General features: G+C 40.9%; 1 protein-coding gene and 1 long non-coding RNA gene across 2 annotated transcripts in view; one reads left to right on the top strand and one right to left on the bottom strand.

Annotated features, from left to right (window-relative positions):
* Positions 1–27,667, bottom strand: part of LOC309647286 (ribonuclease H2 subunit B-like) — a 789,004-nt gene that overhangs the window by 119,921 nt on the left and 641,416 nt on the right. The window lies entirely within an intron of this gene.
* Positions 1,160–27,667, top strand: LOC309647316. Its single transcript, XR_014255956.1, has 2 exons — positions 1,160–6,943; positions 7,757–27,667. It is a non-coding gene; the product is annotated as an uncharacterized lncRNA (long non-coding RNA).

Genomic DNA, 27,667 nt, shown 5'->3' with positions numbered 1-27,667 from the left:
AAACTGCAGTGATTAATATTTCCTATGGGGCCAGTGGTTGGTGAGGAAAAGTCGCCAAGCTTTATCTGACAGTTCATCAAGTTGCTATTATCATTTTCACGGTTGGGTCCGACACGTAGACAAGCTTCATGACAGTAAATCGCCTGGGAAACTGGGAATTGATCCAATTTTTTAAAAGTCTTTAACACAAAGATTTTGCTAGAGTGCCTTCTAAAATAAAATGCACCCCAGGACACCATAGTAGTTTCTCTCTGTGGCTTTTTTATTTCTCTGGTTATTCCTGTTGACTTTTCTATTTTTTCTTTTGAAATGAATAGAGATTTTTAATTTCATGATTTTATAGAAAAGCTCAATTTGCAAGAATATCAAGGATTTCTCATTTGAACACCTCATGCTATTCCTGATTGCTGGAACTTAACTTTTGATTCCTAAACCCATTTTGTAAATCAGTCATCCTTTTCACCCTTACCCACCCTAAACTGACTCCTCTTCCTGGAGTTTTTATCTCATTTTTTGGCATCCCTACCTACTCAACAGCAAGGGTACAGAGGAAATCTTGCAGTCAGAGAGTTTCCTTTCCATCCATCACGCTACACACGTATATTGGGTGCCTATTACATGCCACACATTGCTCTAGGAATTGGAGATGTAGTCACGTACAAGACAGATACAGAACTGTTTTCACAGCAAATACATCCAAGTACAGTTCTTCCAAAAGACTCTCTCCTTTCATGAATTCCCCATGAAGTGCCATTTAGTGTTTGCAGAAACAGACTACTCTTAAAAATGAAAGGCAGATGGGACTTCACTGGTGGAGCAGTGGTTAAGAATCTGCCTGCCAATGCAGGGAACACAGGTTCAAGCCCTGGTCCATGAAGATCCCACATGCCACGGAGCAACTAAGCCCGTGTGCCACAACTGCTGAGCCTGCGCTCTAGAGCCCGTGAGCCACAACTACTGAGCCCACGCACCGCAACTACTGAAGCCCGCGCGCCTACAGCCCGTGCTCCACAACAAGAAAAGCCACCGCAATGAGAAGCCCATGCACCACAACAGAGTAGCCCCCGCTCACCACAACTAGAGAAAGCCTGCGTATAGCAACGAAGACCCAATGCAGCCAAAAATAATAAACAAATAAAATAAACAAAAACAATAAAATTTCACTTCATTTTAAAAATTACATTTATAAGTAAAAATGAATTTAAATTTAGTGAAGATATTTGGTCACAATGGTTTTGGAAAATATGCAAGTATATTAAAGTTCTAAAAAAAATTGGTTTAATTTAAAAATAAGCTCAATATGTAACTAAATAAGACCTAGATAGCAGAAGAATTTGAGGGTGAAGTTGGGAGTATTTAAATCATATTATTTCCAACTATTTTTTAATATTTATAGCAGGGTTTATTTATAGTTACTTCTGAAGTTTAAAATGCTAAATATCACTTTGAACTGTCTACTTCAATATGAGTCAGGATTTAGGGCAACAGAAAATATAAAACTGGAAAATTTCTCATTTATTTATTTTTAAATTTTGTGTTTATGTTCTCCATTGAGAACTAAATCATACTTAAGAGAATTATAAAAACCATAAAAACAATTAAATTAAAGAGAAAATACTTACATATATCTAGGACAAAGATATTTAGTATGCTAGGATCTTTCTTCAATGGCCAAAAAACCACCAACGAAAGAGGCAAACAAAAAACAAGTTCTTGGAATATCATCTGAGGAATTCTAATTTTAATATGCAGAGCAAAGTCAGCATTTTCTCATTCACTTCTCAGAAAACCACCCAAAAGCAGAAAGGAAAACAGGGAAAATAGTAATGCAAAGCCTATCCTTTGTAAAACTAGTAAATGACAGAGACCCCAAAACAAAAAATGAGAAAAAAAGACTTCCAAAATCAGTGAAGGTCAAGCAAGGACACAAGAATCTCCACAGTGAAGATACTCCTGGGCATTGAGCTGAGAAAAAGTTGTAAGAGTCTTAAGAGACACATATTGAAATGTAAACCCAGCTTTTTACAACAGGAGCCAGCAAACTTTTTCTTAAAGAGCCAGATTGTAAATATTTTAGGTTTTGTAGACAGTATGGTCTCTTGCAACTACTCAATTCTGCCATCATAGAGTTCTGACAGCCATAGACAATATGTCAACAAATGGGCATGGCTGTGGTTTACCGAAACTTTATTTATAAAAACAGGCGCCTGTAGTTTGCTGACCCTTGTTTTGTAGTAATAAGGATGTACCAGCTTGAGTAAGAGCTTCTCTCGATTTCAAACTGATGAGGTTTCTAGAAAAAGGAGAGGAGATGAAGCTAAATGAAAAGTTGTACAAAAATGCCATACTTGAAGGAAGCAGTCTACTGGTGTGCCCCTGAGGAGGAAAGTGGCCTTGCTCTAAGAGTGGTCCAAAGCTACTGGTATCAAATGGCTGGAGAAAGTTAAAGGCTAACATAACCCACTTTTTCATAAGAAAAACTCCAGCTAGCTGGAAAATAGCCCGTACCTCTCTCTCACAGAGCCTTTTTAAAAAAGCTGATTGAGGAAAACTTGCCTTATTCTAATGTGATTAATCAAAAAGAAATCAACTCAGGATCTATAAAAAGTTGTTAAAAGAAGGTGAAAACAAGAATGGAAGAAAGAGGAAGACTAAGTGGTGGTCAAGAAATATTCACTGGAAAAGTGCCTAATGAGGTAGGTAAAAATTGTGACCAAATATATTCCTGAATTTTTGAAAACGAGTGAGTAATCACCTATCTGCAATTTCACAGGAAAAAATGATGAAACGACAGAAGTAGATCAAACATGTGCTGGCAGAATTAAGGGAAGATATAAAAAAAAACCCCTCAAAAATCACAGAAATGGAGGTCAAGGTGCAGATTGGAAGCTGTGCAAAGATTGAGCGCTGTTGAAAACACAGCTAGGAATGGGGAAGATGGATCAGAAAAAACGGTGCAAAGAATAAACAGACAAGAAGCTTAAAAAGATTATAGGATAGATATGGAATACATACAAAATAAATTAAACATATACATAATTGGTGTCCCTGAAGAAGAAAACCAAAATTATAAGATATCACTGTTAGGAATATTACACAAAAATAACCAATATAAAACATCATTAAACAAAATCCAGTAGCATATTAAAAACTAACACACTGTGACCAAGTGTGATTTATTCCCAGAATGGAAGGATGGTTCAAATCTGTTAATTTATTTTCACCACACTAATAGATGAAAAGTCATGTTGTTAGATGCTGAGAGGCACTTGATAAAACTCAACAGCCATTCTTATTTTTTAACCTTATCAATAAAATGGCAGTAGATACTTTCTTAATATAATCAAATTTATTTATCTCAATCTAAAATTTAGCACCGTTTTTAAGGGGGGTATCTCAGAACTATTCATAGTAAAGTCAGGAATAAGACAAGGATGTCTTCTATCACCATTAAAATATACACTGATCTAGAGATCCCAGCCAATTCAATTAACACAAGAGAAAGAAATAAAATGTAGACAATTAAAAAAAAAGACAAATCATATCTGTTTGTAGGTTAAAAGATTTAATATTGAATTACAATAAAAAGTAATCCAACTGAAAAGTATTACAAATAATAGTGGAATTTAGTTAAGCCCTTGGTTAAGACATTAATATATAAAATCATTAACCTTCATAAATTAAAAGAAAATATGTATTAATAGTAGAAAAGACTTCATTTTTAATAACAGTATGACTAGAAAATATTTAGAAATAAATTTATCAGATGTGATAGATGTGTATGAAGAAGCCTTTACAATGCTACTCATGGACACAAGAAAGCACTTGTATAAATGTAAAGATATACTATATTCTTGGCAACTGAAGCTCAGTATCATGCATCTTTCAATTCTCTCCAAATTAATGTAAACATTTAATAAAGACAGTTACTATGTCAGGGGAATTTTGGGGCTATATATTATTCTAAAGTCTATATAGAAAAATAAACAAGCAAGAAAAACCAGGAAAATTCAGAAAAAAAAGAAAATATGTGGTACTAGCCCTACCAGATGTTAAAATATTTAGAATATGGTAAGTACGTGTGGCATTTCAAATCAATGGAAAAAAAAGTTGAAATTAAATAATAAATGTTGCTTACTTTGGCCCAGTTATTCTATTGGATTGCCTTCTAGAAAAAAATAATATTGAATTCTATGCTCACACCTTATATCAAAATAATTTCCTGATGAATCAAAGATTTCTTTGTAAATAATACAAATATAAAAATACTAGGACACTCCATGGGAAAGTTACAAAAGTATTGCTGTGGAGAATACCTAAGTATATTGTGAAACTCAGGAGCCATAAAAAAATATTTATGAATCTGATAACATAAAAATATAACTGGCCAAAAAGTATGCAATTTATAATATAAACTAGCACAGTCCAATAGAAATACAATGCAAGACATTTGTAATTCTAAGTTTTCTGGTAGTTACATTAAAAAAGTAAAAAGAAATGGGTGAAAGTAATTTTAATAATTTATTTTATTTGACCTGACATGATCAAAATATTTTCTTTTCAGCAAGTAATTAATATAAAATATTATAGATGAGATATTTTCATTCTTTTTTTTGGTGCTAAAAAATCTGGTTTGTATTTTATACTTATTGTGCATTGCAATTTGGATGAGCCACATTTCAAGTGCTCAAGAGTGGCTGGTGGCTATCATATTTGACAGCACTTTAATGAGTTAATTTCCTTAATATAGAATATTCTAATATAGAAAGAATTCTCATAAGTCAATAAGAAAAAGTCTAACAACCTAATTAAAAAAGGACAAACATAATTCACTAAAAATTAGAGAATTTCAAGTTAAACTATAAGAAAATACCATTTCATCTCAGATTGGCAAAGATCAATAAATTATATAACATGCTGTGTCCAGGAGGAAGAGATTCAGTCATCTCATACCCTGATGGTAAGAATATAAATTGGTACAGTCTCAGTGGAGGGAAATTTGGCAACATCTATCAAAGTGACCAATACACATACCTTTGACCTAGCAGCTCCAATTTCAAGATTTTTTTCCTACAGTTATACTTGCAAGTGTGAGAAATTGCTTATGAGCTAATTATTTATTGAAATATTGTTAATAAATCTGTAAAAATTTGGAAACTGCCTAAACGTTTATCAAAAGAGTACTGTTTAAATAATTTATAGAACACTATAAAATGAAATACTATGCAATAAAAACTAATAAGAAAATAGTTTATGTAATGCAATGAGAGGCTATTCAGGCTGTATTGTTATGTGGGAAAAAAAAGGCAAGGCACAAATAAGTATAAATAGTCTAGTACCACCTCTACAAAAATCATTTGTACATATATATTGCATACATATGTATAGGCATACTGAATGTATCTGGAAGGATCCATAAGTAATTAGTAACAGAGGTTGCCTATGGGGAGAGGAACTGGTTGACTCTGGGACAAGGTATAAGAGACAGAGTTACTTTTAACTGTATATCCTTTTATGCCTTTTAGTTTAGTACCATGTATGTATTGCTTATTCAAAACTTATACGAAATGTTTAAATATATTAAAGGGCACTGAAGCAACAGGGATATCCACTGAGACTCTTTCACTCAACTTTTTATATCTATTGCAAATGTATATTTTAAAACTTCTGCTTAAAATTTACCTCTACATAGTGGTGTTAAGGCAACATCCTGTTCCAAATGCAGGCACCAACCCAAATAACACAGGTTTGTGCTCTGAAAGTTTTGGTATGGCTCTGGTTTTCTTAACAGTCACAAACATCTGTTATATTGTTTGCTTTCTGACCTCCTCTGTTCAGTGGGACAAAATAGCAGTTATTTCCAAATCAGAATCTCCTCTTCCCATTGCTCCCTTAATCTTACTGTAAGCTCCCGAGTGGGGAAGGCTCTGTTAGGCTTCCATCAGAATCAGCAAGTGCCTGAATGTCTGAGGGGCTGCTCTGGATTTAAAGGGTATACTGTAAATATTTCCGGATGTATTTTCAGGAAAGGTAGTGGGCTTGCATTTTTTCAGGGTCCAGAGGTCCCCTTGTTGACTTTGCCTTCCATCTTTCCAGAAAACCCTGGCTGGTTACAAATTCTGACGACCCCCATGAGGAGAATCACAGCTGAAACTTGGTGGCACTGATCTAAGTGGGCCTTCCTTGCCCACCTCCTGGCGGACAATGAAGGCACTGGTAACATGGTACCTGGCACAAGGTGAGTCTGTAGGTGAGGTTATTATACCTTTTGAAAATGGGGTTACAATCGCCAATGTGAGTTTAAGGCATTTAAAAGATAATAATAAATCAATTGGAAACTGAGTAGTCATTAATATCACCAGGGAAATAAATTGACCTAGATTTTTCAGATCCCTGTAAATGCAACCTTGAGCGTCCAAATCTGGCAAGCAAAATAGTGCTACAGGCTGCTTGGTGTGTGGCAGTGTGGGGGGCCTCGAGGCCCTTCAAGATCTATGGTCCCACAGTTCAATGTTGGGCCAGAATTTTTCAGAATCTACATATGTAATCCCAGGTTACATATGAGGTAGGTTTATACTCATTTAAAATATCAATCACCATTGAAATGCTGGCGTGTCCAAGCAAGGTGCTGGCAGGCTCTCTGCGCAGCCTGTGAAATTGTACAGGGTTTGGAGAGAAAGGGATTAGGTATTTCTACGCCAACCAATGGAGGTCAGTGTTGAGTCACTGATCTCCCGTGTTAACTGGATGCAGAAGTTACCACAGTAGACGCGTCCTTGCTCATAAAAGAGAGACAGAAAAAGGACACTCAAAGATGAAAAATGTGGGGCTGGGACACACATCAAAGTGTAAACAGCAGCTCTAGGCTGCTGAGGGATGAGTGCCTGGAGTAGCTGATAACATTTGGAGCAGCCTTGTGCGTGGGGCGCTGCAGAGTGAGAAGGTAGGTGGAGGGGTGACTGTGTGTACCTGGAGCTGGTCCTGTCTTTTAAACTGACTACTTCCCCAAAGTCCTCTCTGATGAGAGATTCTGGGATCCACAGAGAGCATGCTGGTCTCTTCATCATGTAAGGGAGTTTTAAAAACGAGGAGAGGCTGGAAGTTGCTTCCCAAGGGTAAACTTGCAGGCAGTATGCTACTCAGGGTCACAATCCTTATTTCTGTAAAGTTTAAAAAGGCTCCTCAAACAGGGAGTCACTGCAGGCTTGCTAGTGGTCACTCTCTGGGTGGGCCACCCTTATTAACCTCTAGATACCGCACAAAGAGAAATTTAGAGTAGGAGGGAAGAGCCTGGGGTGGTGCGCTCCAAAACTAACCCGCTAACCTCAGGGGACAGACAACTCCAAGAGGCCATTGATAGCTCTTGTGTCGCCTCGCCTCACCTCTCTTAATGGCCACAAGTTTTCTCCCCATAATTTGAGGATTTGAGGGCATGAAGAACTGAGTGGAGTTGTTGTTCAAATCAAATACTTAAGCTCTTGGAGTTTCACTCAGCACTATTATTTTGGTCTTCATTATTAAAATGACTTGGCTGGAGTGGTGCATGGGCAGAAGTTTTAATGGGCAAGAAAGCCCCACTTTATATGGTTTTAACATCCTTGCAGGTAGTGATTATATTTTCAGACGCTTATTTTTCTTCATCAAAGGGCCGCTAAGGGGGATGGATGGCAGCTCTCTGCGTTCGTTAATGCCTGGGGGTGTAGGTAGCAATTAGTAACTTAAAATTATACTTAACGGAGTGTTCTTTCTTCCTCAGAGAGGACGATTCCTGTACAAAGCTCCAATAAGCAAAAGACAATTTTTGAAATGGAGGCAGAAGGAGTACTTTCTTGGTTTCTGGGTTTGGTATCCTTTTTTACATTTTTGTGCTTATTTATTTATTTTGAAGATTTTCAGTTTCTTTTACACTCAGTCAACCAGGGCTGAGCACTGGCAATAGATATTTCTCTTCTGATACAAGTAGCATGTCCTTTAATTACCAGAAGCTGCCTCTGTTCTTTTCATACCACAGCATTTCATGCACCTATGCCTTCGCTCAGGGTCCTTTCTGTTTGCCACACTCCTTTGCTTGAGCTCTCTACCACCTGCCACCTCTAAGATAGGCATATTTCCTGAATGGTGCAATTCTATTCATTCTTCAAACCTAGTTCAAATGTCACCTGTTGCATAAGGCTTTCACTGCCCCCGCCGATCCTTCTTTCCCCAGGCAAAATTAATCATTCCTTGCTCCATCCTCCCCACCACCAGAGCATTACGTACATTTTGATAGTGTATACACACATATATGTGGACATCAAATAGTTAAACAGAAAAACTTAAGTAATGCAAGAGAGATATCGTCAAAACTCCCTGTTGTTGCCATTGGGAGAATGAAGACAATGCAATACAGGCAGTAATCACAGAGTAAATGACTCCAAATAAGTAGAGAAAAGAGGAGACAGCTTTTCTAGCTAGTTTCTAAACAGAAGAATTTCCAATTGCTGTCCGCAAATCAGCGGGGCCTATAATACCACTCCCCTCCATAATAGTGCGGAGAGGAGAAGACAGTTTGTAGCAGTCATTTTGTAGACTTCATTTTAGAGGAGACCCAAACCGCCTAAGTTTCTGCATTTGCCCAGATATGTTCAGTTTCAACCAGGAATGGAAATAGCTAGTGCTACAGAAATGTAGTTGTTAAAGAATCTCACGTTTAAAATCTAAACTGTAATGTCAGAACAACTTTTTAAAATTGCAGAGTTCTCTGAGATTAACAAAATCACTCAGAGAGTAGCTAATCGGACCAATCTTCCAGGTTAAGCTGGGACATAGACAAAGTGGAATGGAGAGCAGTAGCGTCAAAAAGCACAAAGCAGTGAAACCAAATACAAGAATCCAGACAGCGTTAAGGCGCAGGTGTGTTACATGGCCATTTGTGGTGCAGATTTTATCGGTGCGTTAGTGAAGGGGGACACTGAGTGAATCCAGACCGCGGTTATCTCTGTGTAATTTGGAGGTTGGGGTATGTGTATGTGTGCACACATGTGCAGTAGAACAATATCGTTACATCTTGACCCATCTACTGCCCTACCCCCAACCAGACAAAGCTCATTGTTTGTGGTTTACTGACTCAGGGAAAGGGTGTGTTAACCAAAAGCAGAGATAGGGGAGTCTCTTTTGGCTTTTGAGTTTCCAAAACCAAAGCCCAGAAAAAAAGCAGGGAAGATGCAAATCAGAAGTTCCAACTTCCAGGAGAAAGAAAAAGCTTCCCGAGCTTGGGCAAAAGAGAAGAGCTGGAGGGGAAGTGAGAAGTGCTTAAACAAGGGGTGTATCTTTTCCGCAGGGGTGGGTAAGGTGGGAAGGATGCCCAAGTAGGTGTGTGGGATCCCAGAGCAAGGGCTTACCCAGGATCCTAGCATGCAGGAAGACTCCAGAGAAGCAACAGTGTGGCACTAGTGCTTTGTCAGCTCCATGGAGTTGATAGTACTCTTATGTAGGGAATGAGCAGTAACATTGTCTTGCTTGTAAGTTCTGTCGTGGCTTGGAGTAGAGGTGGGACCTGGACAGCCTCTGAGAGTTTTTCATGCCTTGATGCAGCCTGGGAGCAGCCACATGATTTCACAGGGGCTCAAGAATAGCATAAGGGGGGCTCCAGGCTGGATGAGGCCCTGCACACACGATTGAGGGACTATGAGCTGAGAACCAGATAGGATGGTGGCCATCACAGTGGAAGCCAGCATCGTCAGGTGATGATGAAGAACCAGATGCCCTCTGAGAGCCCTGGCACTGCACGGGAACCCCTCTCCCACTCCACGCTGTCCTGAACTTACGTGGAATCAAGAATTTCCCAGGTTTCAATTTATGTCCAATTTAGCCAAAACAGGACTTAATTTATAAAGTCAGGTGAGTAATCAAGAAAGTAAAAAGTTTTATTTTGGGCACAGTTGAGTTTGCAGTGAGGTTTGTGAATTTTTGGTGTTTTGCACAATTGCTTAATTCTTCATCTACACATCTGTTACACCGTGAACTCCTTAGTCATTGTTGTTTTCCTAAGCCCAAACAGTGTGACCCAGAAGAGGGGCTTAATAAATAGTCACTAAATAAGTTCAAGAATGTTCCTAATGGTAGGGGACAGTGGTTCATTCTTACAATTCTCTTGTGTCCCCCCCTTAGATTCTGGCAGATTTGGGGGCACAGAATCAGGGCTCAATACTCATTGAGCGAATGAACTAATAATAATAATAGCTAACAACAACAATAATAATTATGAGAGATAAAATATGTGCCGTCAGAGGGATATTGTGTCCTTAGCATTTTCCAAAGGAAAATGAATCTGTATTTCTGTCCGTTTTCCTAGGTTATATGTCTAATGATCTGAGCAGGACAAGCCCCTTAATCTTTTCATCATCATTTCCTGCCCTGAGAGTAAACAATTGCTCTTGAACTCGACACCTAAGATAACACATAAATAAGAAGAAACGAACACCTACTCTTTTTCCATCTCCCATCCTACTACAAAACTCTTTCTGATTCTCTTATTAAAATGCAAAAACTTGCAAAGAAAAAAATGCTTCTTTAAGTGTTGCTCAGTGATTAAAGCCTTAAAAGTATGATACAAGGCCCCTGTGTCTGAAGCCCTTATTATATTAGCATATTTCAGAAAAGGATTAGGTTTCTCTCAATATTGACTTTGGCCGAGTTTCCTCCCTCATGTCCCACTCCCCCAGTGTCTGAGCTTCCGGCCCTGGACTCCAAGTTGGGATTCTGACCTCTGAGCCCCAGTTCCTTGGAGGATGAATCCCAGCACCCTTTTGAATGCCAACTGCTTCCCTTGCGTTGAACCCAGGGTCTAGACCTACTCTCTGGACCCACTTGCCTGCCTGCTTGTCCCAGAACAACAAACTCCATCCAGTGTGCTCCAAGTGCAGGTCTTATATCCTCTCAAACATTAGCACATACCAAGTCTGTTTCAAAGTCTGTAATGGATCCCTGTTTTCTACTGCAGAATTTTCCTTCTGCTTGTCAGGAGCACGTTTTGTTCAAAGTACTAGTCAAGATGGGCTAACTGCTTTAACAACCCACCCCAAATTTGTAGCGGCTTAACCCGCAGAATTCGATTTATGCTCACAACACAGTTCAGTGCATGCCAGAAGGGGAGTGGCGGCTCTGCCCCAGGAGATCTCTCAGGGACCCATTTTCCTTCTGTCTGGTGACTGCCCTGCTCTAGATCTTCATAGACCCCATCATTCAACCAGAGGATGATGGAGGACAAGGGCTGGACAGAGGAGGTTCTCCTGAGCAGGCCTGGTGGTGGCACTCCTCACTTCAACTCACGGTCCACCGACCAGAACTCAGGTACATAACCACCCCCAAATGGAAGGTGTAATCTGGTAGTACGCTGAGAGAGAAGAGAGAACCAGTAAACTGAGTCATAATTGTATAACTTTCACTACCGAAGATACATAGTTCTTAAAACGTTTAGGCCAAAAGTGTCTATCATGCATAAGACAGATTATACCACCCTAACTAGATCAGGCCACAATGATCTGGCCTCACACTTATTTGCAGTCACATTCTTTCCTAGATACACGAATTGAGACATGAGTGAACAGAGATCAATCATCGTAATCGTACAGATTATCTTCAATTTCCAGCTTATGTACCTGATCTCAATTCTGTAGTTTGCTTTAAAATAATTTCAGTGGGGGTTAACATTTTAGATTGCTGTTAGAAACATTTAAGTTGCTGAAAGAATATTTAAATAACATTTGCTATTTATTAATGAATTCAATAGGAACCCAAGTATGTGTAACACACATGTAGTACTGAATGGTTCAAAATGGAGAATGTTAATATTTTAACTATCATTTGAGTTGAGAAATACTGAACAAAAACAGGATAAATTCCATGTTCCTTCCCAATCTAGCCTGGGCTCACTTCTTCAGCATCATTTTTACCACTCTCTTCCAAGGAATAGAACTGAGAGCTGGAGCAAGGATAAGAAAGGGGAGGGGCCACATTTCCACTCTCCCTTTACTGTCAAGCTGCATTTGTTGACTGAGAGAGTAAGCAAGGTACTGGACAGCAGTGGGTGACAATAGTGGCATGGGCATGAGTTCAAGGTAAATTTGCTTCCTTCAAGTAACTGTGGCCCCTAGTCTCACAGCCAGGGACTCTTGGGAGAAGGCCTCTAAAGCCCAGGAGGATCTGTTTGGTTTAAGAAATGTATAACCCATTGACCAGAAACTGGTTTTCTCAGGTCAGCCTCCTTCTTTAGGAAAGCACGTATAGATTTCGTATAGATGATACAAGCTAACATATCTCCAGCTTTTGGCTGGTAATGGTCATTCACAAAGCAAGCCAAGGACTTCACAGCTTGGGACCATTTTGTATGGTTTTTAAAGCCAGACCATGGGTGGTAGAATACTTAATTCTTAGTTAGAGATCATATGTCACCCTTGCTTTCACCAAATAATTTTATTGTGTTTCATAACCATGTACTAGAAGAAAAGTGTTGGCATTAAATACTGCCTGTTGAAAAATTATCTTCCATAGTTAGAGCCTGGGGGGAACTTCTGTTTAAATAGGATCTACACTTCCAGGGCCCATGAAGAAATGTGACCTTTGTTTCAGGAAGGCTTCCTCCACCCCTCCCTTCCTTCCTCTGGGTCATCTGTAATGTTTAGGTGATGTGTTACCCAAGGGTACCTGCTCCATCACTTACACCACTTACATGCTAGCCAGGGACAGGTTCACCAGGAAGCCAGGGGAACTTGCAATTCAGGGCCCTCCCACATAAGGGGCATTTCCAAGATCCTGGGAGGAGGAAATGCGTTCACATGGTCCATATGTTTTAGTAAAATTTGCAAAAGGCAGATATTTGTATTGCAATCAGTTAAGATTGCTGTCTATTTCCAATCTCACTTCTCCCTGTTGTTGAGTGCTGTTAGAGTGGCTGAGGACATTTTGGGGAATAGCTAAAGGGTACTTGCATTGGGGATTTCTTTACTTTGGGTTTAATGAGGTATATACATGACACGCAGTCACTTTGTGTAGTTATTGAGCCAATACCTTTTGTGTGTAGAGATATTTTCCAGGAACAAAAGTACAGGCATATCTTAGAGATATTTCAGGATTGGTTCTAGACCATTGCAATAAAGCAAGTGAGCAAGTGATACAATAAAGTGAGTCACACAAATTTTTTTGGTTTCCCAGTGCATATATAAGTTATATTTACACTATACTTTAGTCTATTAAGCGTGCAACAGCATTAGGTCTAAAAAAACACTTTACTGCTGGATAGTGCTAACTATCATCTGAGCCTTCAGTGAGGCATAGTAGTGACATTAAAGGTCACTTATCGCATGTCACCATAACAAATATAGCAATGATGAAAAAGTTTCAAATATTGCCAGAATAACCAAAATGTGACACAGAGACACAAAGCAAACAAAGGCTGTTGGGAAAATGGCGCCAATAGACTTGCTCAATGCAGGGTTGCCACAAACCTTCAATTTGTAAAAAACACAATATCTGCCAAGTACAATAAATTGAAGTTCAATAAAATGAGGTCTGCCTGTAATAGGCAGATTCTTGGATTACTTGATAAGTCAATGAAAGAAGAGGAGTAAATCATTTCTATGATTTATTGAACACATTGGAAAAGTTTTTCATTTCCTGCTGATTTGACATAAAGTGTTGACTTTGATGAGGAAAACAGGAAACTCATATTCACCACTACAACGTGGTATGTTATGCTCTGGCTGATGAATGTTATCAATTTAAAGAATATCTAGGATTAGTCACTGTGCAAGGAAACTCAAAATAACCTTAAATCCTACAGCTTATATATGAAAGAAACTTGACAGAGGTTTCCCCACATTTGACAACAATTCTAAAACAAAAAGTAAAACATTGCCAATAAGAAACTGTGAAGCTGAAAGTTTTCAGCTAGAAAGCAAAGACTGAAATTGAATTATCCTTCCATTCTCTCTGCAGAAAATGGTATTACAATATTATTGTCAAAGGAAAAGTGGGTCGAAGAGTAGCCAAGAAAAGGTGGAAAACATATAAAGGTGTCAGGCTGCTAAAAAAAATATGTTTCTAGACTTGGCGATGTTTCTGGTATTTGTCAGATCTTTAAAATTGTTATTTGTTGTCGTTTCTTTTCTCATTCTAAATAAATATTTATTTTCATGCAAACTGGTATTCATAATTTTGTAATTATTTTTCTTAAAGAAAGCCCAATTGTGTAAATTTTAGGCTTCACAAAACTTGAATCCACCCCTGCAACTGGCCCACAGGGAGGTGATGGGGAGATTCAAATATTCCTGGAGTGGCCAAGAACAAGTATACACATTCACTGGCACACGCACGTGCACCTTGCTCCACCCCGTCCCAGCTACTCCCTAGGTGGCCCTGGGGTTTCTTCTTCTGGAGATGCAAGTCTCACTGCCCACATTCTCCTATCCCCACATGGTCAACTCCACTGGGGACCTGGAGTGGGGTGGGAAGCCCTGGGCATGTGCTGGGTGAGTGAGTGGGAGAGAGTGTAGGTGCTCCCAGGTATATGCACAGCCCTGCCTGGACCTTCAGATGGCTCAGGGAAGAGCCCGGCCAAGCCCAGGGGGTGCATCTATGCAACAGTAATTCTCCCCAATCCGGATGGGACTCATACGCTGAGTTAATAAAGAGTGTGGTTCATGGAATCACAGGTTGGGTACATTGATGGTGAATTTCACCGCTGAAACCCCAGATCAGAGCTCTCATTGACTCTTCTTTGGTGTCCTTACACCCCTCCCCCCTCCCACTCCGCTTCCACTCACAGCCACTGTCCAGAATCACTAATTCAGATGCAGGAGGGGGTAGTGCTGGTTGCTCCTTCCAGAATGCAGTGGAACCTTGAGACAACATCCATGTCTAATCTCTACAGGGAGCCTCTCTAGCTGTTATTTCCTCATCTGTAAAATGGGGTTGATGATAGTATCCACCTCTTTGGCTGAACAGCTGAGGACAGAGTCCTCTTTGTCCCCTAGCTAGCAAGTCTGTGACCAACCACAGGCCAACCACACCAGCCTAACCATGACGGCCTGGCCATCCACGCTCCCTGCCTTCCAAATTTCCCCCAAATGTGCTTCCTCCTCACTTGTGTCTGGGAGACCAGGAATTTCTCCAAGCTGTCTCTGAACAAGAAAGATGGTCAGACATCATGGCAAATACCTCAAAGATAACTAGAAAAAGCAGCAGGGGTCTCCTTAAACAGGGAGCCTTATCTTGGTTCACACAAGATCCTTGTGGGCCTAAGAGGGAATCTCAAAGTCCACATTGTGTCATGAAAAGAGTAAGAAAGGATCTGAAAGAAGATAAACAAATTTCTCTCCCACACAACTCCTACTCTTTCCCCCTTCAGATCTTGTCTTTTTTTTTTTTTAAACAAAACAAAGAAAAAGATATACAAATAGTCGTGCAAATAGATAACTTGGGAAACAAAGACTTGTGGAAATACTTGCTATTTCGTTCTGAGATGTTTCAATTTACCTGATCAGCACTTTAACTAACATTATGAAAAATTTTATACAGGCGACATATTTTGAAATATTAGAAATGGCCAGTAATTTATCTAACCGGGTTTCAATGTTTTCAGCTGCAATATGGAGAGATAGAACAGAATGATTTCCAAGGTCGTTTTTTAGGGCTAACATTCTATGGTTTTATACTAATGATGTTAACAATATTTGGATATTTAACATTTCTTTTGTTTCATATTTTTTAAGTGCCATGGGATCGTGTCAACAGGCATCAGTTAAGCGGCTACAGGGCATACAACTCAGAAAAGTACTTTTCTATAGGAAACAATTGTTTCTGGAAAGTGTGAATGAAAAGTATACTTTAAAAATGAATCAACATCTATTTTATATATGTACCATGAAGTTTTCTGCCTTCAAGAATCCCATGAAACAGCTTCTAGCAGAGTTTATTTATCTAGCATGTCAAGTTCAGTTTTCTTAAAGCAGGTACAGTAACAGTGGGAGCTTGCACTGCACTGAATCTCATTTTCCGGAGGCTTGCACTGAGGCACAAGGAGGTTAAATGGGGTTGCTGAGCGGTAAGGGCAGCAGCAGGACCAAGGCAACAACTCTGCACGCTCTAGGCCCACACTTGCCCCCAGCATCGCACATGTCATCCTGTGGTTAATTCTTCCCGAGAATTAACGTGTTAACGTGCCCCCAGGATGGGCAACCACTGATCACGCTGAGCTCTGAGACACCAAGCACCCTCTGGGCAACATTTCATGAAAAACAGACAACCTTCTGGATGCCGTTGTCATGTTGTGACGAGGCTCTGTCTGTTTGGCAATACAACGACACTCCAGATATATGTTTCCCCAAATTAAAACCATTTATTTACAGACATACAAAGGGAAAATAAACCTCAGTCTGCTGCAGACTTCTTAGTAGCTGCTCTCTCCTTCGATACATCCCGGGCTCTCCCTCTCTGTTTACGGTTGGAAATAAGGCCCAGTTGGCGGGTTGGCTGCCTCCGCAAAAACCCAGGAGGGTTAAGTGGGAGGATGGTCCCCAGGACTCGGGACTTCTGCTTCCTCACGTTCTTCCCTGTGCTTCGCCCCTCGGTGAGAACCTTAGCAAACAGGGCCAGATCACCCTTCCTCACGTGACTTGCACCAGGAACAAGGGGCAAGTCTTTAGTAGGATTAGAAGTCTGAACCCATGTGAGTTTCTTATCATCCTATGTGAGGTACTTCCCCATGTATCATTTCCATATCTGAAAATCCCAGGCGAGGGCCCTTCACATTATTTTCCTCTCAGGAAATATTTCTTCCCTTATAATATTTTCACTTCTTGACCCCTTGAAAAATGATACAGTTCCGCTCTGCTTTTCACTCCAGGAAACAGAGAACAGTGTAGTAGTCCTGTGCTCTAAGGGATGTGTTAAGAGCTGAAGAGGCGAAAGCAGATGGATGGTGGAGTCTAGCTATTTAAAGAGTGTACTTGACAATGAGATTCTTTCTATTAAATGCTTAAATGCTAGGAGTTGCTTTTCTTGCCTTCATCCTTTTCTTTTATTGCTTTGGTATTATCTCAATGTTCTCTCTCTCTCTCTCTCACACATACACATACTCTAAGTGAAGGGCCTTGGGCTGGGGCATATATGGGAGATGTCCTGGGCCAGCCTGGAATTGTGCACACCGCCTGAATTGACTGAGAAGTGTGGTGTATGTGCCTTGAGAGATGGGGAATTAGGTTTTCTAAGCATCCAGTCAGGCTCTGCCCCAGGAAAAGTGTTGGAGCAAGGCTATACCACTCGATAAATGAATATTTACTACTGGTGACCGCGTGTGCACTGGGCCAGAGGCAGAAGTACAAGGTGAAGTGAAACTCACAGTTGAGAGGCAGAGCGTGTGTCCTCTAAGGGATGTGACTCAGCCTGGCGGGGAATCCCTGGCAGTCCTGTGAACCGGGGTGGAGGTAGGGGCTGTCCTCTGGGCTTAGGGAAGGTTTCACAGCAGGGGTTGCTCTCAGTGAGTCTGTGAAGGGTGAGTACAGCTTTGTGAGGACGAGCAGGGGCAGCGGGCATGAGCAGAGGAAGTCTCTGAGCCTGGCAAAGGGTGGCAGGTGGTCCTTCATGAAAGAGGGATGAGGATGCAGAGTGAGTTGGGGAGACAGGGGCGGAAATGGTCCGTTGAGGATAGACGGTGGGGAATCACTCGGGAGCAGGTCATTACTGAAGGCTGGGTGGCAGGGGAGTGACACGGTTGGACCCTCGTTATAGCGGGTTCTAGTGGCTGTGGTGGAGGATGAAGGGGAGGTCAGAGAAATAGCAGGAGGGAGGGAGCCCAGCGAGGAAACTACTTCAACACTCTGGGCAAGAGACATCAGAGCGAATGGTGAGGAGGAGGTGGTTCAAAACTTCTCAAGGGATCTGACTGCCGATTGGATGTGGCGGGTCAGGGCTCGGCCCTTTGATTCTCTCTGTTTGCCCCGCCCAGCACCCCCTGGTGCTCCATTTTACTCCCACCCCAAATGCTAATGGGATTGTCGGTAATTACAACAGCTATTGTTACTCATTTCTCTTCTGATTTAACAGTGGGAAGTCTCTTCTTTGTGGAGAAGTGAGGGTAATGCTGCTAGTAGTAACATTTTTGATTTTTGCTCTAAATGCCTTCTGGATATTATTAAGTGGACCTGACTTAACCGGGCAAATTCAGAGTCAGAATTACTTTAATAGCATTTACGAAATAAATGCCAGGTGCTGTTTTAAGGACTTCACATGTATTAAATCATTTAATCTTCACAATAATCCAATAACATAGATACTGTCAGAAAAATTATCCAAAATTTAGGATGAAGGCAAGAAGGTAGATGACAGACACATCCTTTCAGTGTAAGAAGGTAAAGGTTGCCCAAGGATTTTCTCAAGGAATGTCCTTGGTTTCCCTCATTGCTTAATCTTGAGTCAAGTTCTCAGTCTCAGGGAAGTCACTTGTTAATTTGAAGACTTTGATCCAGGAGATTTACAAATAATTTCTCATGAGTGAAACACATAACCCCAATAATTTATGTATGTTGGATATTAACCAGGTGATATCTAACCCAACAATCTAATCCTTATAGTTCTTTGTTAAATTGTCTATAAATATCCTAGCTCCTCAGATGCTCTTTGAAACGATCAAAACATCTTACTAGTTATTTCATTAATTAATGAGTTTAAAAATTATTTTAAATTAAAAAAAATTACATTAAAAATTATTACCCTCACTTTATATAAGAATAAACTGAGGCACAGAGAAGTTATGGGACTTGCCCAAGGTCAGAGAGATCTTTGGTATCTCTCTGTGGTAGAGCTGGGATTCAAACTAGGTAGTCTGGTTCCAGAAAAGTCTCCTTATTCACTCACCATATATTTATTGAATGCTTCTCCATTCTCGACTTCTCTGGATTACTCCTCCTACTGAATCCAGGGGCTATTTGTTTAACTTAACAAACAGGCTGAGCTGTGATTATGTGGCAGGTTCTGTATTAATCTACTTCACGGTAAGTTGTTTTAATGTGATACAGTACAAGCTTACAAACAAGCTCTTGTCCATGTGTCCAGGCTCAAAAAAAAACCAGGCAAAGAGTCTTCTGGGCATTCATATAATTTGCTGTGTCCTTTCTGTTGGAGTCTTACAGTTGGCTCTGCATTTGGGGAAGAGACTGTACTTCCCTCAGGCAGAGGGAGGAACCAGAAGAGGTAAAGATCAGACTCTGATGATGGGGTTAGGGCCAATGGAAATTCCAGGAGCTGGTTTTCTTCCAGAACCTTGGGCCATGGCATTCATATTTGTAAATCTGGACATGCAAAATGATGTTATATGAAGGCTCCCTTCTGCCAAATCTTCATCATCCATGGTCTGATTCAAAATCACCCCATGGCCTCCTTTAGTTTCCACACCCAATTCTCATCTTAACAGTGGTCCTTTATGCTAGAATCTTTCCAAGCAATTAGAATTGATGGTTTCCTCCTCTTCCAGCTGTCAGTATGTTCTATTGTTGTTCTACTTGTGTGTTCCTTTAGGTGATAAAATCATAGAGTAAAGGGACTGGGATAACTTTGGCCACACCAGTAACACCAGCTCTCGGTTCCCTGAGAACATTCAGCAAGTGCTAAATGTTGGTGACAAATGTTCTGCTCCTGGAGAAAACAGGTTCTTCCCTCTACTCTTGGAAGTGTTTATCTCCACTTCATGGATACCTAGTTGAACTCCAAAGTCAGGAAATTCACCTGCATCCCAGAGAGGAAGGAAGTGATGCAACAGGCATGCTCCCTAGCCAGTCTGTCCCACGGTGATAAAGTTGCCTAATTTGCCATTTAATTTTGCAACCTCTTAATCTCCCAGTCATTAGCCAAGCTGCCTTAGGTGATCCTTTCTATAGTTGGCAATGGGGCTGTAATGACTATTCAGTGCTCCAATTTCCATATTCCAGTTTCCAGTGGGTTAGGCTGACTCCAGTATCTACTACCATATTTGGCTTCTAAAACTGCAAAACTCTGGGAGAAAACTTTCTTATCCACCTTCTCACCCCAAAATAATCAATAAAATTTAAGGAAATGATAACATTATACTAGCTGCTATTATTATTAACTGTCACATCTTCTGATTTAAGCTAAAATGCTTCAAGATGTTAACTGACCAAAATACTAGTGAGTGTCTGGCCTCATTCCTGATTCCTGGTGCATCCATCTCTGTGTCTCACTTATTCCAACTCAAGGTGCCTGTTGAATTTGGGTTTCCTCCAAATGACTCAGTATTATGGTTATGTGAGTTAGTCTTCAGCTTGAATCAGTGAGGAGGAATGTTGATGCGGGCCGCCTGATAGAGGACCCCTTGGCAAACTCTGGCTGCAGTGGACCAAATGGTGTCTCAGTGACATGTCATGGCACTTCTGTAGTGCATGACATAAACTGAGGGGTCATCCCTATTCCTCCTATAACTGGCCCAAGTAGAAGCACAATCATGTTAAACCTGGAGAACAAGGAGTCCTCCACTAGGGAAGTGCTGATTTGTGCATTTGGATACTGCCAGTTTCAGGTTGGCGACTGACAGCTCTAGGGAGGAAGAGTTCACCCAGAGCTGCAGGACAGGTAGGAATATGAATCACTTACACAGACCCAGGGAGGGGATTACACGGCAGGGATCCAGGGAAGGAGGTTGAATGGCTTGATTGATCCCCTACTGAAGATCAGAGAAAGGAGGCTCAGACAATTCAAGTGGCTTGTCTGAGGTCACTGCTAGGGAGAAACAGCAAATCAGGAATGGGGGTCCAGGCTTTCAAATGCAGTGGTGATCTAATCTATCTGTGAGGGTCTCCAGGACGGGCTGCCATTTGTGCCTATAGGAAAATGTACTTGAACACTTCTCCAGAGTGTAAAATGCTCTGCGGAAGGAAATGTCTATTACTTAGTTGGGGCACACATGCCTTTCTTGGAGAAAATGTGCTTGAAAATTCCCATTGCTGCTCCTCCTTTGAGATGGAAACAAGTTAAGGGAGACGTGTGAGGGTGTGAAGTGGGCACCCCAGGAGAATCAAAAACCAGCTAAATTAAGGCAGGTATGCAAATAGAATTTCAGTATGTTTGACTTTCATGTGAGATGCCTGGCTGCATTTTTCCATCGCTCCTTATGGGCCTCTAAGGAGCTGTGAAAAGCACCTGGTCTCTAGGGACCAATATTCTAAAGTCAGCAGTTAGGAAAAATCCTTCTTTTAATGTGTCTTGAAATGAACTCGTGATTGGACCAGAAATATATCTTCACTCAACATGAGCACATCAATAAGCCAAAAAAATAGGGATGCTTCCAAAGCACTTCAAGTGGGTGTTGGATTATATCTCATAGCCCATGGCAGCTCCAGAGCATGTTTGGAAATTCTCTGCATCCAAGTTGAACAGAAACCCACGTGCAGAAGGGAATGGGTCTCTTAACTGAAGCTGGAGCTTATGGCTTTGCAAAGAGTCTTTACAGCGGGGGGTGGCAACTTCTGAAAAACAGGGAGTGGTAGACTTGTGATCCCTTTTCTGTCAGGAGTAGTCACGGCACAGGCCTAGGGGTCCTGGCAATGTCTGCACACATGTTCACTCGGGCACAGTATGGGCCAGCATTGGGAGGGCCCTATGGCAGAGGGATCAGGGAGGCAGCCAGTGGGAATGGGTCTGGGTCTGTGGGTACCTATGAAGTGTCTGCTGCTGGTGAACACGTTAGATTACTCACTTCTGCTCACCGGTACTTCTCCAGCATTTTTTGTAGAATTTGGTGACCGCCTATTTTCTTCCTTTTTAATCTTCCTGCTCCCTGTTTGTGGCAGACGCTACTGGCTGTCAGTCCATCAGCTGTACCATTTTCTCTTGCTTACCAGACCACAGCGTAGCCACCCACCTCTGAGAGGTTCCATTCAGGGAGGCTAGACCCTTCCTTACACTAGGGAGAGACGCTCTGTTGGTCTAAGTGAATCATAGTGATTTCACTCCATTCCTAATGAATGAAAGTGCAGAATGATTATGACTCGGAGTGCAATGGTTTGCGGACCAGTTAGGCCAGAGGGTGGAGTATGTGTAAGGAACAGATGACATAGCCTGGAAAGTTAGGTTAGCATCAAGTTATGGGGTGCTTTGAATGACGGGCCAAGAAGTTAAAATTTTGTTCAGTGTCTTTGTTTGGGTTCAGATAGTTTATCTGAGAGGTGATCATAGGGATCACAAGGGAAGACGCAAGGGAATGAGACAGGGAAAGGCGAGAAGCCAATGAAGTGTTTGTTAGTGAGTGATTTGCTTTTGTGGGCACTGGGCCCTCTGAGAAACTGGAGCCCTACTAAGGGCTGAGAAGACAGACATTCAGCCAGTGACTCCCAACCCACAGTGGTTGAGAGTTGCCCTCAGGGGTATTGACTTTTCTCAACTTCTGGGTTATACCTTTAGTAGAATAAGCTCCCTTAGTGGTGTAAACACTTTTAGGAAGAAAAGAGGATGCTGAGGACTTGGAGGTGAAAAATTGTCCTGGGACTGCACCCCATGGCTGCAAGTAAACTTGGGAGGCGAGGAGATGTGGGCCTCGGGAATCAACAGCATCCTCTACATTTGGTAATTAATGGGAGACACAGAAAATTTTTGAACAGGTAAAGGACGTGATTAGAAGTTGCTCTGAAAGGATTTTTTCTGGAGACAGTATATATGATAGGTGGGAGCTCATGTTTTATTCAAAAGACATTTTTTGAATCCTGTGCAATATGCCAGGAGTATGGTAAGGAATAAATCTTTTGTCCTCAGGAAGCTCACTGTCTGGAAATTGGGGCTCTTACTGCCAGAAGATGAGGAAGCTGTACTACTGGTCAAATGAGATAATGCGGAAGTAAAGTAAAGCTGTGGCAGGGGATGGTAGAAAGGAGACAGTGGATGTGCGAGACACTGCAGAAGTAAAAGAAAGAGGCCTCAGAAGCTAATTGGTGAAAGAGTCGAGAGTTAGGAAGGATTCACAGATGACTGGAGTTTTCATAATGGCTATTTGAGAGTATATGCCACCAAGAACAGAATTTCAGATGTTAGGGAGAAGAGCTATGTTGGAAGATAGCACGGAAGTTGGGAAAATGATTACCGTGGGTAATACACGTACAGGTCTGATTTCCATTAGCCATTTATTAACAAAGATTTTTAGAGTCTACTAAGTCTCAGGAACCACGTCAGTCAGTATACTGGAGTCTAGTTACAAAGACCTGTGAAAAATGGTTTATGTCTTCAAGGGGCTTACAGACTCTTTGTGAAGGAGGTGAACATCCACATATACTAGGAGCTCATGGGAACATCTCTAAGAGGAGGGAAGGAGTGGTAAGGAAGGTATAAGATGATATTTGAGTGAAGTTTTTTTTTTTAATTTACAGATAATATACTTTTATTCTAGAAGGCAACCCCTCTGTATATAAATACAACCACTCTTCGGATATATATGGAGAAGGACTTACCAAATGTTAAAGAGTATTAATATCTTACAGAGCCTTAAAGTGTGTTGTAGACACTTGGCATCAAATTTCAAAAATTTCTGACCACTAATATAAAATCTTTACAACAAAGCCATTACTTATCCTCAAAATATCTGTACATAAAACAATTTGGTAGAATTTTTCATTTATTCTATTTTATCCAGGCAAAATATATGTTAAAATTATCAAAATTTCCTAGTTGTCTGAGCTGAGACTAAAGGATGAATAGGAGTTTATCAGGCAAGGATACGTATGGCCCAGATCACGGATGCTTTTGTGTGCCGTACTTAGGTTTATACTTTACCCTACAGGTGATAAGAAGCTACAAAAAGGGCTCTAAGTAGAAGAATGTCCCAATCAAACGTGTGTCTAGGAAGATGGGTCAGGCAGTGATGTGGGGAACAAGGGATCCAGGGAAGGAGGCAGGAAGACCCTTTGCAGATGCTCTAGGGCAGTGATTTTCAAGGTGTCTGGGAATCCTGGGGGTCCCCAAGACCTTCCTGGAAGTCTGTGAGGTCAAAACTATTCTCATAGCAATATTAAGATTGTATTTGCCTTGACTTTCACTTTGTCACTGCTGTACAGAGGAGTTTTCTAGAAGCTAAATTATGTGTGATAACAATTTCTTCGGTGGCTAGTAAGATATGCTTTTTTTTTCTTGTGTTTTAAACATTTCTATCTTATTTCTAATTAATTTCTAAAGTGGTTTATAGACAATATTGTAAATATCGTTCAGTACAACCCGCATAAACAAAAACTCTTTGGGTCCTCAAAGTTTGAGGACCACTGCTTTATAGGTATTTATTGATTTGATTTGGAAAAATAGCCAAGGAATTTGCATTAAGAAGTACAGGAAGAATTACCCCTATTATATAGATGAGAAAACTAAGGCAGATAAGTCAGAGAATGATTGATTGATTGACAAATCCAAGGATAGATAGAAAGGGGGATGGTATAGGAACTCATTTGAAGAAAGCCAGTTTTGGGTGCTGTATTAGTCAGCGTTCTCCATAGAAACAGAATCAGCAGAATGGGGGAGGGGGAGAATTCTCCCTTACTCGTCCTTTTTGTTCCACTCAAGGCTTCCACAGATTGGACGAGGCCACCCACACTGGGGAGACCAATCTGCTTTACTCAATCACTGATTCAAATTTAATCTCATCCAGAAACACCCTTACAGACACACACAGAATAATGTTTAACCAAACGTTGGGACACCCTGTGGCCTCGTCAAGTTGACACATAAAATTGACCATCATAGGTGCTAACTCTGGGTAGGAGAAATGAGGATCCATCAGGAAGAAAATGAAATAACTGGAGTGGAGAGGAAGACAAGGCACTGCGTTTCCTGACTCCCTGGCTAGTCTCTGCTTGACCACAGACTCTCACCGCTCCTTCTGCAGACCAACAGATTCCATTTCCATGAGATCAACCAAATGCCTTCTCATTCTCCCTCTGCCTTGTGGCTTATCTCATTTCTGCAGGAATCTTTTTGGGTAAGGACCGATGCTAATTCTACCTTCTGCACTGGGTTTACTTCATCTCAGCAATCATGAAGAATCAAGATGGTATTCTCTGCTGACCCCAAACCCACATAAGGCCTATAACTGCATCCTTACAGAGGCAAAGAACACATATATTTCTCCAGAAATGCAGTAAATGTTAAAGCTTGTTTTATGAGGGAATCCTTAGCCGTAATCCGATTCCCACATGATAATGTGTTGCAAATTACTAGTAAATGTTCTTTTCAGTAATCTGCAAACTAATGCTTGCTCTCAACAAGTGAGTCATTAGTAGAAGAGAAAATTACCCTTCACATTTGGGAAGGCTGTTAAATCCAGGTTTTTAAATCAAAAGATTCTTGATGTAATACGTTTGGTGGGCCCAGCTCACGAAACCACACAGAACAATAGTCTGTGGGGTGCAGACACTGCTACTTGAGGATGATGCAGACAGAGTGGTTCTTTATCCTCAGGACATACAACTAGGTCATCCTCTCCCGAGTGGCCCAGAGAGGCTTTGGGTCCCCACCATGGCTGTACACCCAAGTCTACCATCTTGAAGGCCCTGACCCCTTAGCCCTTCCGCTAGCTGTCCATCAGAATTTACCAAGACTTCAGGCATTTGCAGGGAGGGGCTTGCGACCACAAACAGACAAACTCAGGGTTGACATACTAATGGCATACTGTAGAGATCTTCAAATCGTGTTCCACAGAACACACTAGTTCTGAAAGATTAGGAAAAAGTATTTCATGGTAACGTAACTTTAAAAAACCCTCTTGGGAGAGTCAGAATAATGTTAGCATTTAAAAAGCTCTGAAAAGACTTTCAGCAAAGACAGCAGTTTAGCTTAAACTAATTTGATCAGGTGGCAGATACCGTGGGTTGGCTCACTCACCTCCTGTTCCCACCATCCCAACCCCCCGTACAGTGTGTGTGCCTCCATTTTCTAAAAATTACATTTCCCAGGACACCCTTGGAGGCTGGATGTAGGCACATGACCTAGATGTGACCATTCAGATGTGTGCCTAGGGATACCTGGTAGAGGAAGTCAGTACATAGGGGAAAATTGCATCTCTTACAAGCACAGTGCTGTAGGTGTCTAGTTTTCCTGAGGAGACTGTGGTGGAGTGCCTGGTGCCCACTCTCAAGCAGTGGTGTTCCTACTAGAAAAGTGCTGCAGTGAGGTCGGGCATTGTTCTCTGCCTGTTGTTGGCCCTGGCTGCATTGTTTCTGGCTGAGTAACATACAAGTCTGGCCTCCCAGAGTATAGTAATAATAACAATAACAACAACAACCAGAACAAGAATAATTCTCTTGCTACTTAAGCTAGCTAAAGTGAATCAAGGTTGCAGTTAAACTCTGACTGCTACAACCACAGAAACTATTGAACACTTAAGGATATCCCATAAAACTAGTGGTTCAAGGAAGACAAGTTTGCTTGAAATGCTATTCTTCAAAAAGAGGACCTGGGGAGATTCCAAACCTCAGTCCAAGGAAATATAAAAACTCTAAGGGTGGGAATTTCAGATACTGTGCCGGGCAATGTCTGCCATGAGGATGGAGAATGGTGGCTCTCTAGGTGGCCATGTTATTTGCCATCTCTGGACCAAAAGCTCTCGAGGCACTTCCAAAACCTACAATTTCATGAAAACATTGGCTGGACTAAGCATACGTTCTTTATCTCACATCCTGCTAGGTCCTCATGTGGAAATACAGATCAGTAAATGCCTTGGTTTCCCGGGGGACTAACAAGAGGCTAGGGATTTATGTATGAAATCATTAGGGAAAGTAAAATGATATAAAATTAAGTGCTACTTTTGAGGTTTACTATAGCTAACCTATTAAATGCATAAATCATAAAGCGATTTTTCCATTATTTAGAATTTCCTTCTCTAAATTAGTGGCTCATAAGCCAAATTGGGTCCATAGGTATGTTTTATTTTGCCCAAAGAGGGTTTTGTTTAAATGAATTAGTTGACAGCATTTGCAAAACTGGGAGATTTTTACCTTAAAAGTTAAAAGAAGTGGCAACTAAGAGCAGTGATAATTATGCTGTTCTCTGATATGAAGACTAGTTTTTGTTTGTTTTTTAATTCCTAGAATTATTCTTCTCAAGGGACCTTGGCTATCTAGTTAGTTTTTCTGATGTTTTAAGTTCCTCCAATGCAATCATGCCCTTGAAAGAAGCATATTAAATTAACAGATGATCCATCATTAGCTTAATAGAAGTATGACCCACCGTACTTATGGGATGGAAAGAAGAAAGAGGAAACAGCAGCAGATAGATGAAGAAGTCAGAGATGGAGACTGAGAGTTTAGATTTGTCACTGGGTCTTTCTGGGAGCAATGTACCCAGCTAGTAAAAGGCAGGTCTGGAAATAGAATGCAGGTGTTCTGACTGACAGTGTAGTGTTCTGTATACACTATCATGCCCCTTCTAATGAAAGCAAATACAATATTGTTTAACACACGGGACGGAAAAGATTAGAAGGGTGAACGTAGGTCTATGGAAATGATGGAGGTTGGTTAGACTAAAGATCCCTCCTTATCCAAAACTTTGTGATACCTTATTGCTTCTTAGGGACACCTTCCATCAGACTTCTAACTCTGTTCGGTAACAAGAGGAAGAGACTACTGTAAAGAATGGATAATGGGCTTGAATT

Source organism: Balaenoptera physalus (genome assembly GCF_965194825.1).
Source record: "Balaenoptera physalus genome assembly, chromosome: 18".
Lineage (NCBI taxonomy): Eukaryota > Metazoa > Chordata > Mammalia > Artiodactyla > Balaenopteridae > Balaenoptera > Balaenoptera physalus.
Note: the sequence above shows the minus strand (reverse complement) of the source record. Positions and strands in the feature narration are given on the sequence as shown.